General features: G+C 39.2%; 1 protein-coding gene across 10 annotated transcripts in view; it reads left to right on the top strand.

Moving 5' to 3' along the window:
* The window catches only part of OSBPL6 (oxysterol binding protein like 6), a 207,033-nt gene that overhangs the window by 85,486 nt on the left and 106,224 nt on the right, over positions 1 to 15,323 (top strand). The window contains exon 1 of one of the 10 annotated variants that reach the window (XM_073881894.1): positions 14,560 to 14,970. The exons of the other annotated variants lie outside the window; for them this stretch is intronic. The gene's annotated coding sequence lies outside the window, so the exon portion shown is untranslated. Of the gene's footprint in view, positions 1 to 14,559; positions 14,971 to 15,323 lie in introns of those variants that run through there. 10 annotated transcript variants of the gene reach the window in all.

Genomic DNA, 15,323 nt, shown 5'->3' with positions numbered 1-15,323 from the left:
TTCTTCTTCTTCTTCTTCTTCTTCTTCTTCTTCTTCTTTTTTTTTGGCCAGGTGGGTGGTGTTAAAATGCCTAATACCCCATTTCTCTGGCAAACAACCTGGTTTGTTTGAAATATGAGTCATTAAGCTCCTTTATCTTTCCTCCCAATTTCCTACTTAGCATTTTCCCTTCATATTGGGCACTTTGTAAGCAGTGAGGTGGCTCATTGATTTGCTGCCCATAAAGGAAGAGCTCTGGTCTTTTTTCTATCGAAAGGAATTATTTTAGTCTACCTGTGGTGTGCCTTGGAAATATTCTGAGCTGATATTTCTAGCTATTGGAGGCTAACAAGAAAAAAAAAAACCCTGAATTTTATCAGATAGGATTGAAACACTTTTCAATTGATAAAAACATTAGTGAAAAGGGCTATCTTTGTTAGTGTTCTCTGGCTAATTAACTCTGTTGACTAAAGCTTGAGGCTTATATGGCAAGGTCAATTAGTTTTACTCTGTGATTATCTCTCAGAACCTCTAGTCCTGGCCATTGATTTCAATAAATAATTATAATACTAGCAAGCACTTACATAGCTTTAAGTGCTATACATATAAACTTATTTAATTTTCAGAATAATCCTAAATAGTTGGTATTGTTACTATCTCCATCTTTATAGATTATGAAATTGAGAAGCTATGTGATTGGCCCAAGGTCCCATTACTGGTTACTGGCTAAGCCAGGATTTGAACGTAGGCACTTGGGCTCCAGGATCTTTACTTTTGATTTCATTAAAATCCAAGGACACCAGTAAGAATGTCCCTAGACTTAAGGAAACATGATGTGTGTCTAAACATTTAAGGCTATTTATTTTGTATAGCAGAAAGCTTCGATTTAAGAAATTTCAGACCAGGGGTGCCTGGGTGGTTCAGTTGGTTAAGTGTCTGCCTTTGGCTCAGGTCATGATCCCAGGATCCTGGGATCGAGCCCCGCGTCGGGAGCCTGCTTCTCCTTCTCCCTCTGCCTGCCGCTCCCCCTGCTTATGCTCTCTCCTTCTCTCTGTCAAATAAATAAAATCTTAAAAAAAAAAAGAAATTTCTGACCAATGTTATGATATACAGACACCAGAAATCTATTCAGCGTCTCTTTTGTTGCCCACGCATACATAGTTGGACATTTGGGCGAGGCTTCCCGGTGGTGACATTTGAGACCTGAGCCGGGACTTCAAGGATGTTCAGGTGTTCAACAGGCAGAAGAGAGCGCCACAGGAAGAGGGAACAGCACATGCAAAAGCTCAGAGGGGAGATGGCATTCAATGTCCATGTTTGGAGGAAAATAGGGTGTCCAGGGTATCTGAAACAGGGTGGAAGCCAAGCAGAGTGACTAAGATGCAGTGTAAGGCTGCAGGTTGTACCCTGCGGAGGAGTTAACATTGTCCTCTCAGACGGTGACTTGCATTTTGATCAGGGACTCACAAATTTTTATATCCAGTGTCAGAGGGTTCCCAGGTGCTCTGATGCTCACCTGTAGGTCCAGAGACCCTCTTCCCCCAAGCCATAGAGAATAATTGAGAATCAGAAATAACACGGTCAAATACATGCTTTAAGAAAGAGGAGAACTCTGATGGCAGTGAAGGTGCCTGTCAGGGGAGAGTGGTAGGAGGTAGAGGCATCAGGAGGCAGAGCACATAACCAAGGCCAGAGAAGGCCGAGTTGACCCAAGAGCAATGTCAGGGAAAGGGAACGCGGGAAATGGAAGTGAGTGGACTTGGGGTGAGCTACATGGGAAGGTTGCAAGGAAAATGGCTAAGAGAAACTGCAGTTTTCTAGCTTGGTTTAAGGGTAGAGAGTGATGTCACTAGTAAAAGCTGAAGACGAGAAGAGGCAAGGGTAGACAAAGGGGCAAAGGTAGGATGTAAGGGGCTCGATTTTTAGACCCATTGAGTTTCAGGTGCCCATGATACATTCCAATGGAAACAGTCAGTGGACAGTTGGAAATGCAATCTGGAAAAGAAGTCAGCATCGGAGAGAGACTTAGCCATCTCCCTAACAAAGGGTAGGCTGAAGCCCTCGGAGTTAGGAGTTAGACAGGGCCATCCTGGGGGAGCCTAGGGGAAGAGGGGGGCACCAGATGAGCAGCAGGAAGGCTGGCCTGGGAGAAGGGACCCAGGGGAGCCCAGCAGCATCACAACACTCAAGTGTTTCCCATGTGCTGGGTCTGTTCTGAACACTTTACATGCGTTAGCTTGCTTAATCCTCTGCCGTCTCTATGAAGGAGCCACATTTTACACGTGCGGAACCCCAGTCACCTTCCATGGTGAGTTAGTGGTGAGCATCAGTGAGCCGATGATAGTGAATTAAGATAGTTTTTGTCATAACTGTCTTATAGATTTAAATATAGATTGGTAAGCTTTGATGACAGTATTTCCTTACTCCCCCCCCCCCCGGTTCTGTGAAGTAAATATAGTATGATCATCAGAATTCATGAAGAAAGCATGATCTGAAACTCCCATAAATTTCCAAATTCCCTGGCTTTCTCATCACATGAATATTCTGTTAGGATTCATGCATTTCTTAATATATTCTTATTTAATAGATTACGCTTTCCCTGAAGTTTTTTTTTCTCCCAATGAATGAGCATTTTGGGCATCGGGTGGAGCACTTCCTGAAATGGTTTCATGAGTCACATTTTCATATTTCCTCTTAGACTATACATTGGACTCTCTTAGTGGTGATCTGAGATTTCACCAAACTCTACATTCCTATTCTTTTTTTTATGATTTTTTTAATTAACATATAATGAATTATTTGTTTCAGGGGTACAAGTCTGTGATTCATCAGTCTTACACAATTCACATAGCACCATATGTATGTATGTATTCGCTCACCATAGCACATACATATTCTAATCTACACAAACTTCTCTTGTTTACTTACGTGCATTGCTTCCTTAGAACCTCTCCATTTTGTTTTCCTTTTAATCACTACTCTAGCAGTAGAGATTTTCTTTGAAACCCATTTTCTCAGAGTAATTTTTTTTGGTCAGTTCATCAGTTATGTACATTGGGGGGAACAAGAAACAACAAAATCACACCAAGTTGCCACAGCTGGGCTATCTGCTAGGCAGGGGTCAGCAAACTATAGTCCAAGGACTGCATGGCCCACAAAACCTGAAATGTTTACTGATTTTGACCTTCATGGAGAAAGTACTAACTCTTGCTCTGTAGCATACTACTTTTGGAGGATCCAAAATGTCCAAAGCATATTTATAGTGCTTTAGAGGTTGTTTGTTGTTGTTGTTTTTCAAAGATTTATCCATTTATTTTAGAGAGAGTGAGCAAGTGGGAGAAGGGTCAGAAGGAGAGAGAGAATCCTGAAGCAGACTCCCTGCTGAGCGCAGGGCCCAACGCAGCTTCCATCCCAGGACCCCGAGATCATGACCTGAGCAGAAATCAAGAGTCGGCCGCGTAACCAACTGAGCCATCCAGGCACCCCATATAGTGCTTTAGAATTTTTAAATAAAATTATACTCAACTGAATAATAGGACCATTGAGTAGCTTCTGTATTATTTGTTTTTTGGATACAAAATGGAAATTGTCAAGGGAACAATAAAATTGAAGACTCCTTTAAGTAATAATCAGAACTCTTACCTGTATAATCAGTCATCTGAATTTTTGTCAGCATTGACAAAACTGTTAAATTTGGAAAAAGAAATTTTCTTTGAATCCTTAATAGATGCCAGGTCCTTAATTGTGCTTGGGCTTTGGGATTTGGAAAAATATAACACTTTCCCTACCCTCAGAGAAATATGTGTCAATTTAAACCAAGTTAGATATAAATAAACAAAAAATCTGAAAAATTGGCCTAAATTATAGAAATATAACAGATTGAGAAAATGAGCTGAGTAAATTATTTCAGTTTATTAACATATTGACCATATATAACTTTTTCAGTCATGTTTCTGAAAAAATGGTTATGCTTTATTTCCCATTATTTTGCCAAGACAAGAAATATGTGATGCCAAATAGGATCACATTTTGCTCTATCAAAGATAAGCTCCTCATGTGTTCCTCCTGGACGCTCACTCTCCCAGGTAGCTCCGCCCTCCTTTTGGGGCTGCTAAATGTCTTCTGAGGTCCTCTCTTGCCTCTGGGTTCTCTTTCCTCAAATTTGTTCTCCGGGATCGGCCCCAGTGATGCATAATCACATGATTCCGCTGCTCTGAACTGAACTCCTGTTCTCTGCAGCCCACCTCGTGAACTCTGGTCCTTTACTAGCGTTTAAGACCTTCCACAGAAGCCTTTGTGGAAGATCTGAGATGTTCCATACCTCCTCTCTGCCTTTCTTCGGCCCCACCTCCCTCCTTTATTTATTTATTTTTTTTGTACCTTAGACTTGAGTACTGGAACTACAGTCTATGCTTTCTCATCTGTTGATTTTCATACACTTTTCCTCACTGTCTGAAATGTCCTTTATCCATCTCTGCTTGTGTCCATTTCTTGCCTGAATCTACTGATCTTTCAGCTGCCTCCTCTTTTGAGCAATTTCCCCCATCTACTTTCCACCTGCCTCAGAAATTCTAAGCTAGAATGAATATTTTCATGCCATGAATATCCATAATATATTTTCTGCCTTTTTAACTTAAAAAGATTATTCACATACTGTAATCTGTTATCTGTGGCTAAGCTCTAAATTTCTTTTTTTTTTTTAAGTTTTATTTATTTAAGTAATCTCTACACCCCACATGGGGCTCAAACTCATGACCCTGAGATCAAGAGTCGCACGCTCTTCCAACTGAGCCAGCCAGGGGCCCCTAAACTAAATTTCTTAAGGGAAGGAGCTTTGTTTTTGTTGATTGTTTGTTACATTTCTATATTTCTTTAGTGTCTGGTTTTAGTGTTTGCATATAATAGCTGCACAGTTGATTTAGTGTTGAGTGGATAAATTAATCAGTGCTTAATGGCAGATGTGAAAACTCTGTTCTGTTGTATCAGTTGGTGAATTTTAACTTATTTGATATATGGTAGCACTAATGAGATTAGATACATTTCCAAGATAAAAATCAGCTCTTCAGTTATTGACAGGAAAACCACAGTAGTTGCTGGGTGAAAGTGCCTACAGATCGTGTTTTTCATCATTAGGAAGGTACCGCGGAACAGCTAGTTTTCATAGACTGTTGGGTTGTAGCACTGAATCTGTTCTCCAGGGGTTTAGACATAGTGTAGGAATCCTCATTGTATTTGGGATTATCACAGGTAAGAAGAGGAAAATCAGTTTCTTGTCTAAACCTTGTTGCCAATGAAAAAAACAAAATAGCAAAATCTTTTTACTAACTAAGGTATTTAATGGAGACAGTAGACAAAGTAAACAAGATAATGAGAAAAGGTCTTAGGCTATAGTTTTCTGGGAAAGCAATTTAAGATGTTTAACCTTAAATAAAGACCAGTCTATCTTTGTGAAAATGATGTGGGCATTGAGTCAGCACAGTGGGCCACGTAATGTACAGAAAATAGTCAAAAATGTCTCATCTCTTATTTTTGTTGTGAAATGGACTTTGCTATGTAGGCTGCTAACTTTGTGTAAATATTCTTCTTCTGGTCTTTCTGTTTTTACTATTCTAAGGATCTTTACTTTAATATGTTACAGAATGATGGAGCTTGCTTTATCTTGTTTCCATTTTGCATTCTATGCATTAACTTTGTAGCTACATGAGACAGTCTAGTGTTTGGTAGAATACATCATATGCTCTGAGGGGCCTGAATAAGAAATGAGTGGAATGTGTGGGGACTGTGCTGGACAAGAACATGGTGTATAGTGGGCAAAATTCAGACCGTGGGAGGATTAGTCACACAACTTACAGGAAAAATTCTGTTGCAAAGATAATGGATCATTTGCTTCCTGAATGAGCCATTCAGAAGGAACCTTTGCCAAATCACTAAACTCCCTGATGAGATTCTGCAAAGACTCCTACCCGAGTACTCATTGGTATAGAAGACTTGTTTGAATCAGCCTTTCCAACCTTTACAGTTTCTAATTTATTAATTGCTTAGGTGGAAGGTGTTGGGGAGGCTTTTTGGTCTGCAGAATGTATCATTAAATTAGAACATGATTCCTTTCATGTGTTTTGATAAAAAGCAGATTAATTTTTTTTTAAAAAAAGCATTAATTTTGGTCATAGTTTTAAAAAGAAACAACTCTTCCCTTCTCTGAGTGTATTTTTAACAAGAGCTTTAAGAATTAATCTTCGATATGTTTTGTCACAAGGAGTAATCAGACTTGAACTTTATAAGCTTGATACCTTTGGACTTCTGCCCTGCACACAGTTTATGTGTAAGGGAAAAAACCCTGTACAGTTTCTTAATTAAATGAAGTTTTGTTGTCACTTGGTTAAACTTCTTGGCTTTTGAATAAAACAATGTATTAGCCACCTGCAAATTTGGAATTTGAATGTGATGATATAAATCTTTCTGTCCTAATCAAGTTTTTGAAGCTGAACTAAAATAATTATGTCTAATATTTCTGGCTTCAGTAACTACCAGGAATGATTGATTATATCTGAACCACATATTGATAGAGTGCTAATTTTTAATCAGAGTGGTCAGCCCCCCTCCCCCGAAGGTTATAGAAGGCACTACACTTGATTGTGGTTGCTGGCTTTTTGAAGGTTGCACAGAATGTCCGTATGAACATTCATTATAGTCTCAGAACAAGCCAAAACCTTTGTTCTGTGACATTACATACGCACTGTGTGAAAATACATACTTTTGTGCAAAAGGAACAATAGATTAATTTCTCACAAAGTACATACATATAAATAGAAGCATTGTAAATTTCACTTTTTAACTCACACTTACTGTGTGCAGGGAACTAAGGTCCAGTCCTTGTTTCTCAGACTCAACGCAGTCTGATAGGGGAGATAAGAGGTGGAAGCAAGAGGTAAGACCAAGACAGTTGTATATATCAGTAGAATTGACCAAAGTATCAGGTGTGATACATTGCTTCTTTCTAGCAGAGAAGATCAGTGAAGGTATTGGGGGTTGTGATTTTGAGCTAGGTTTTGAAGGACCTACAGGCAAAGGGAAAAGAGATGAATGAAGTGGAAAAATGCTCCTCGGGCCAGGTCTGATTTGCATAGACTGGCCACAAAACACACACGCAATCTGGGAATTCCTTAGGTATGGCAAGCAAAATTCACCTGCCTTCTTCCCCTCCTCTGCTGCTGGACTGGGGAAAACAGAGAGGAAACCATGATTTTACCCCCATGGATATCTGTTCTCTTTTACTTTCCCACTTGCCCTTTCAGGATAGTTAAAAAGTTATGGCGAGTTAGACTAGGGAAGCTGAACTATTTATAGGATGTTCCTGTTAATTTGATATTGAATCATACTTTTATACAGTAATAAAGAACTTTAACCTTAAAGGAATTTCAAATCATAGGGTCCTTTTCTGTCTATATTAGCTAACCCCAAACATTAATTATTTGATCAGAATTTACAGCTGGATAGGAAACTGACTCGATCCCCAAACAGCAGTTCTTGTCCCAACGACTCATTTACCTTTGAACGGGTAGTGCCTGTTACTTTAAGCAGATTTTAGGTCTCAGGATATCCATTTTTGTGTTGAAGCAGACAAGACAGAAGGCCAGCTGGTTTGGATGTTTATTTCAGGTGGTTTAGGGTTCTGGCTACATTACTTTGCTCTGTCTCAGGGAAATCTTTTAGGCCAGTATTGCCCAGGAACTCTTAGTACTTGACCACAAGCAGAGATGAAATGTACATGAGTCCCTTTGACCATCAGGTTTAAGTTCATGGAAATAAAGTAAATGGAAGTTTGTTCCCACACACATTTGCTGAGCTGTGAGTTGACTACAAGACAGAAATTAAAACTCTTCTTTAAAAGGAAAAAGCAGGCAATCAGCATCTCATTTCCTTTACAAAATGTGTTTATTTGTGTTCTTTGGATGCAAGAATTAGTGTGTATGCACGTATACTTGGGAAATATTTCAGAAAGCCCCCTTTATCTCATTTTCTTGGAGTTCTGTTATTACCTCCCCATTCCCTTTTACTTATTCAGGACTGAAAAAAATGGAGTAGAGAGTGCTTAGAAGCCATTATGGACATATAAAACATGTTGAAATGTGAAAAAGGTAAACTCAGTAAATCAGCTGACCAGTCAGCAAATATAACATGGATGGAGGAGAAAGTGTGTTCAACTTTTTGCTGATGTTTGCTCCCTTTTCTCTGTTTTGAGGATTGAGAGACTCCTCCCTCAGGTAGTGGGAATGGAGATGAGATCCAAGGAGAACTGGCAGTGCCGATGTCATTTTACCTGCCCCTTCCTTCCTCTCCTGGGCTTCTCATCCTCTTCTTTCTCTCAGGTGGAAGGAGGTCTCTTCTGCTCAACAGGCATCTCATTACAAAGAGCTGAAGGGGCCGGGGCGAAGGTCGCTGGCTATCTTTTCTACAGGGAAGAGCAATGAGAAGACCTCAAAATTTCCTTCTCTGTTGATAAGAATAGAAACACAGGGCCAGGAAAGAGGAAAGAGTCTTTATCCAGGGACAAAGGCTGTACCCAGACCAGTCCACCCCCTGTACGTTGTCTTTCTCATTCTGGTAGGTGAGGTTTTAGAAAAACGGTCACCCCCAAATCTGAAAAATTTAGACCAGCTTTGAAAAGTAAATTGTGTGTTAGATACATATCCAGTAAAAGTGGGAAGGGACTGAAGAAGTAATTAAGTGAAAAAAAAGTATGCTGTTAATATTGCAGGTTTCATAATGAATAGTAGGGAAGAAGGAAATTTTGATTTGTTTCTTAAGATTCTTTTTATCTTTTTCTGTTTTCTTTCTCTACTTTAAAAAAATACCTTTCATTTGGAAAATATAAAACTATACAAAAGTAAAGAGAATAAACAGTATAGTGAACTCCCATACACACACACCCAGATTCATTTATCCCTCCTCCCTTTTATTCTGAAGTTATTAGAAGTAGACATCAGGATGCCTGGGTGGCTTAGATGGTTGAGCATCTGTCTCCAGCTCAGGTCATGAGCCCAGGGTCCCGGGATCGAGTCCTGCGGCGGGTTCCTTGCTCAGCAGGGAGCCTGCTTCTCCCTCTCCCTCTGCCTGTCACTCCCCTTGCTTGTGCTCTCTGTCTCTCTGTCTCTTTGACAAATAAATAAATAAATAAATAAAATCTTTAGAAGTAGACATCATGTATTTGGATCAACTAGTATTTGACCCTGAAATACGGTCATCCAGGAAAAACAGAGTATGTGCTTAAAACTAACCTTTTGATAGACAATTTCAGAGTTAGTACTTTAGTTTCTTCAAAGGGTGATCAAAGATATTTCTTTTTTTTTTTTTTAGGGGAAGTGTTTCCTTTTTCCTTGAGTATCGTCATAAATTCATAGATTTTAAAAATATTTATTATGTTTTAATTAATTGCAGTGATTTTTTTTTTCCTCTGGGTCCTCAAGTAATACCTTCTTTGCTCATTGGGATTCCCTTCAAGTTGGCTCCTGTGTATACATACAGAAAAGAGATCCTATCAAAAAGAATCCCGAACAATTTTCACAAACTGACCATTCCCATATTATCAGCAACCAGATCAAGATACAGAACATCCTGGAAGCATTCCTGTCCCATTAATTTCTTGACCCTGCTTTTCTGTACCAGCAGGATGCCCCAAGCTCCTCTTGTACATTTCATAACCTAGTCTAAGTATCAGCCATTCCAAGAAGCCCTGGTTCTTTTTAGTAGTTAATGGAATTCCGAAACTACAGTCTGGGTGTTAGGAGGGCTCATTCTTACGGGTTTTCACTGTTTCTTGGCTTTTTCAAGGGCAGGGTAGAAACTATATATATTTAAAAATAAAATATATGAGTTCATACTGATTTTTTTTCAAGTTAACTTTATGGTGCTTTAATATTTGATTTTATATCTGTATCTCTTTTACACTGAAAATCTTGGTTCAAAATAAGATTACAAACTTATTTGCTTTATTCTTTCAGTACCTAAAATAGTTTCAAATGAATAAGCTCAGCATTACTACCACTTATTATGACTTTACTTTTATGCAGAAAGAAATCTAGAGTTTTATCTTTTATTATCATTATTTTTGGTCTTTCAAAATTTATGCGTGAGGTTAGAAAATAAATTTTTCCTTCAACTCCGTCTTTAGTATCAATGTTGATATGTTTCTTGGCAGTGAAATTCAGTCTATTAAACCTTTAGTCCACCAGATACTTTGAGTTATTTGCCACTCATTACATCATAAGCAGGAGATGTTCCAGAAGCGACAGTGGGATTATTGTACTCTTTGGATGGGAGATTGATTTGTGCTGCATTGAATGTATTTTATTAGTGTCTACCCTTCCTCAACAGTGCAGGTCCAGAGATAAAAGAAAGACAAACATTCTAAATGAAGTAGAGAGCCTGAAAGTGCCTCAGAGAACAGGGATGTATTAGGAGTAACAATTCTAAACTTTGCCTCAGTAAGAGTGATTTCAAAGATGATGGACTAAAACACGTAGGCTTCCTGAAACTTCACTCTGTATAGCTGGTGGTAGACTTTTAAAGGTTTGAGACTGCAGAAAAAATGACAATTGAAATATATGTGTGTTTTATCCTGTGCCTTGCATCACCCCTGCTGTATCTGAAGTGTTCACTCATTTACGTAGTCATTCGTTCATTCATTCAGTCATCCATGTAGCACAATCTCTTGAACATCTGTCTACTCAGAATGTACCAGTCACTATTTTGGGCCCAGGGATTACAACAAGGAGAGCAGGAATCACAACTGGTAAAGTCTCTGGGGACAGATAATAAGCCAACAAATAATATAACTATTGAGTGAGATAAGTGTTGTGAAAGAAATGAAAAGAATATTGTGCTAGAAAATGAAAGCGATGGTGTCTATTTTGGGGTGGCATGAGCTGAGAACTGAAGGATGGTTTGCTCACTACATTTTCATGTTCAGAGTACTTAATTTGAAAGCACTGTACGATTTATTTAAACAATACCTACAAATTTGACATGTGAATTTATTTCCAAATGCCTCATTTTTTTTCAATTGGGACTTCAAGGTTAAAATCTCTTGTTTTGTCAGCTTCTAAAAACTGGAGGAGGTCCTTGGTGAAGACTGTATGGGAACTTGCTGTGGTGTATTTGTAACTTCTCCGCAAATCTTAAATTATTCCAAAATAAAACACTTAAAAGAAAAAACTGGTGAAGAAATACCAAAGTTTATAGTAAATCAAGTCTGGTGTTTCTTCAGTTTGCAAAGATGACATTGCCAGATTTACACAGGAAGGGACTGTGGGGAGGGTGGCGCGTGTGGAGGATTTATTACTTAAATGTTCTTGTACTGGCCCATCACTCATTTTTGGACTAGACCAATTTTCTCCTTTTTTAAAATCTTCATTTTATCTTCTTAAGTTTCAGAAATGTAACAAAACTTATAAATAAAATTAATTGACATTTTTCCTTTTTAAAAATAATTTATGCATTTTCTTGAAATAATCTTGAACTACTTAGGATGTTATCTTTCAGGTGAATATGAGCAAACCTTTTTCACACGGGGCTTTTTAATAAACTGGCATCATAGATAAAAGTTTGTCCCAATTGAAGCAATCCTCTCTGCCCTTTATCTTATTAGTATTTTTCAGTTTGTGTATTTCTAAACATAAAGCATCTTCTTTTACACGTTAGGGGAGATAGAGAAATCTGAAGTTGGCAAGAAGGCATTAAATTCAGAATCTCCTTTATGAATGCCTTGCCAACTGTCTTGTGGATTAACAGACCTGCCAGGGGAAGCTGTTTGGGAGTCTCCAGTCTTTTAAAATTCTTTGCAGTATCTGGTCCCAAGAATGCTTCCTAATCTTCTATCATCTAGTTCAAGGATCAGCAAGTTATAGCCCCAGGGCAAACCTGGCTTGCAAGCCTGGCTTTAGAAATTAAGTTTTATTGGAACATAGTGGAGCTTATTCGCATGCGTTATTTTCTGTGGCTGCTTTTCCACTACAATGGCAGTGTTGAGTAGCTGCGGGGAGACTGTGTGGCTTGTAAAGTCTAAAATATTTTGTCTGGCCCTTTATGTAAAAAGTTTGCTGACCTCCGATAGAGTCAGACGGTGGCTGGGTGATCTCTGTTCATTTCTGAATCTGGGAGCCAAAAAATGTAGTCGCAAGCATTGGTAGACAATAGGGTCCCGTTGATTCATGATAGAGCGCTCTGCTTTATTTTCTTTTTTATTCATAAATGGAGATACTGTGTTTGTGTAGTAAAAATAGGTTTTTCATAAGCTTTCTAAAGTTTTTGGTAATGATTTTAGTAGTATGAAGGCCATTTATATAAATGTGAAATGCTACACACTTCAGTTATCACTTGAAATTCTTACGATAATTTTTTCTGATTTCTGAGGAAAAATGTTCACAATTCCTTTATTTTTGAGGCTTTAGATCTATTACTTGGGAGTAACGCTGTGTCATACTGAATTATCATTCCCTAGTGTTGGTGTTAGGTCAGTGAAGAACAAGGTTGGGTTGGCAGTCCTTTACACCTGCTGCCCAGAGTCAAGCTTGTTGAAAACAGAGCACCTGGCCTCACAGGTTTTGACCTGCTCCTATGGACAAGCTCAAGAATTTGCATTTGAAACAAGTTCCCAGGTGGCATGTTGGTCCTGGGACCATCTTTCAAAACCTCTCTAGCAGGCAGTTAGCATTGGCATTTCCCAGGCTTGGGATTTGGGGAAAAGTAGCTTTTTTTCATCTCAATTCAGTTATCAAGTGATATATTAAAACTTCCACTGAATTCCTTAAACTTCCACTCATCATTTTTGTGACAGGACTCACTAATGAACCAGATATCATTTTAATTTTCTAGTCCCAAACTTCTGTTGCTATTGCTGCCTGTCCTCACTGCTCTTGGGTTTTGCTTTAGGAAAAAAGGGGGGAGGGCACCTGAGTGGCTCAGTCGGTTAAGCGTCAGACTCTTGATTTTGGCTCAGGTCATGCATGACCTCGGGGTCATGATTTTGAGCCCCACGTCCGGCTCCACACTCAACATGCAGTCCACTTGAGATTCTCTCTGTTCCCCTCCCTCTACACCCCCCCCCCGCTTTCTCTCTTTCTCTCTCTTTTAAATAAATAAATCTTAAAAAGGGGGGGGCGCCTGGGTGGCTCAGTCCTTAAGCTTCTGCCTCTGCCTTCGGCTCAGGTCATGATCTCAGGGTCCTGGGATGGAGCCCCGCATCGGGCTCCCTGCTCCGTGGGAAGCCTGCTTCTCCCTCTCCCACTCCCCCTGCTTGTGTTCCCTCTCTTGCTGTCTCTCTCTCTGTCAAATAAAATTAAAAAATAAATAAATAAATAAAAATATATAAATAAAATAAAAAGATCAAAAGGTCCCTTTACTGTTGTTTTCAGTGGAGTTCTGGGGTAAAATAGATCCTGTATTCAGTCTGCCAGCTTTATCCCAATATGTATGTGTATTATATTTTTTTTAAAGATTTATTTATTAGAGAGAGAGAGCACAGGGAAGGGGGGAAGGGAGAGGCAAAGTGAGAGGAAGAGAGAGTCTTAAATAGGCTCCCTGCTGAGCGCAGAGCCTAACATGGGGGCTGGGGGTGCTCCATCTCATGATCCTGAGATCACCACCTGAGCTGAAAGCAAGAGTTGGACGCTTAATGGACTGCACCACCCACGGTACATGTGCATGTGTATTTTAAAGTGCTTCTTTTTTCTTTCTTGATTCCTGTAAAATCCCATGACGTCAGTTGGGCACTGAAGTATCTTCCCTGCATGAAGGAAACAAAGGTCCTGAGACACAAGATCTTGTGATCTGCTGGAAAAAGAAGGCTCAAGCACAAACTTTTTGACATCCATTTTTTTGTTAACTATAACATACCATGAGTTTGATACTATCCAGGCCTCAAATGTGGTTTATCAAACCATTACTATTATTTCACTTTATATCAGTCTCAATTATTTTTGATACTAAAATAATCTTAAATGTGTTATTTGATCATTCTCTAATATTTAAATGTAGTCTTATTTTTAATAAGGATAAGCCCCAAATCTATTTAAAGACATAAACTGGTACATCAGTTTCTATTTTGTGGATTTTTGTTAAATTATGCATTTCCCCCCAAAATACTCTTGATCCTTTGATGGAAAATTAGCAAACCTTTTTTCAGAGGGGCTTTCAATAAAATAATGTCATGGATCAAATCAGTCTCAAAATCGGTACTCTTAAAAAAAAAAATTGGTACTCTTGAGACTTAGGGCTCCTGAACCTGTTCATGGAGGAAACTGATGCTCTTCCGGATACTGTGTGTCCTCCAGTCTTTTGGAGGAGGGGCTCAGAAGAGGTAGCATAATAACAGTAACCATTTTGCACAAATGATGGCACTTACTTCTCACAGCTTCATGAAATAGATGTTTTTATTCCTGTTTTATAGATGGGGAAACTGAGGCACAGAGAAATTAAGTAAATTGCCTGAGGTTTCATAGCTAGAAAATGGCAAAGTTGGGATTGGTTTCAGACCTAGGCAATTCATGGGATTTCTTTTTTTTCTTTTTTCAGTGTAAAAATAAAAGGAAAAAACAGCAGAGGATATAGGCAGTGGGGTACTGGCAAAGGTTTACAAATCAGCTCTCTAAAAAAGCGGAGGGGGAATGCTGATTCGCATGGCTTCCAAACTCCCACCATGGCCAATTTCAAGTTCCCGAAAGGATGTCTCTGAAGGCTGGTCTGGCGAGAAATGCATCCAGTTGCCTCCTGAGCCTGTGTAAACCGGCTCCAGCTCACCACCAGGTGTGTGTGAAGATTACCACACCCCAATTAAATGAGTACAGGAGGCTGAAGAGCCTGGAGCCCAGCAGTAAATCCTCTGTTATTGTCAGCTGTTCCTTCTCTCCCATGGCAGTGAATGAGCAATAACTGAAACCAACACTCATGCTGAATGCCCAATGCAAATAGAAGTATGAGCACCCTGATGTGCGGGTAAAGGTCTACATAAACCTTGCTATTCTGGAGGGACAACAGATTTGTTTTTTTTTTTTAAGATTCTGCTTAAGGCTTCTAATCATGAAATATTTGTGATCGGGTAGACAATGGCTAGTAAATTAGGTAGGTGGCCGGTGTGGTAATTCTGTGCAGTCAGGCTAATTCATCTGTGTTTTGAAAGAATTACACTCCTGCCTCTATTCCAGTTCTTAATGTATGACCCGGCACTGTGGAGAATAGAACAGATAATGCCTCAGGCCCAAGATTACCATTAGCAGCTTGGTGGGTCTTTTTTTAGGACAACCAAGAGGTTTTCTCTTGGGAATGTTGAACTTTGTACAGTCTTTCTC

This window comes from Callorhinus ursinus, unplaced genomic scaffold (assembly GCF_003265705.2).
Source record: "Callorhinus ursinus isolate GAN/ISIS: 27379988/994484 unplaced genomic scaffold, GSC_fseal_2.0 scaffold2, whole genome shotgun sequence".
Lineage (NCBI taxonomy): Eukaryota > Metazoa > Chordata > Mammalia > Carnivora > Otariidae > Callorhinus > Callorhinus ursinus.
The sequence above is the reverse complement of the archived record's forward strand: the minus strand, read 5'-3'. Positions and strand labels throughout refer to the sequence as shown.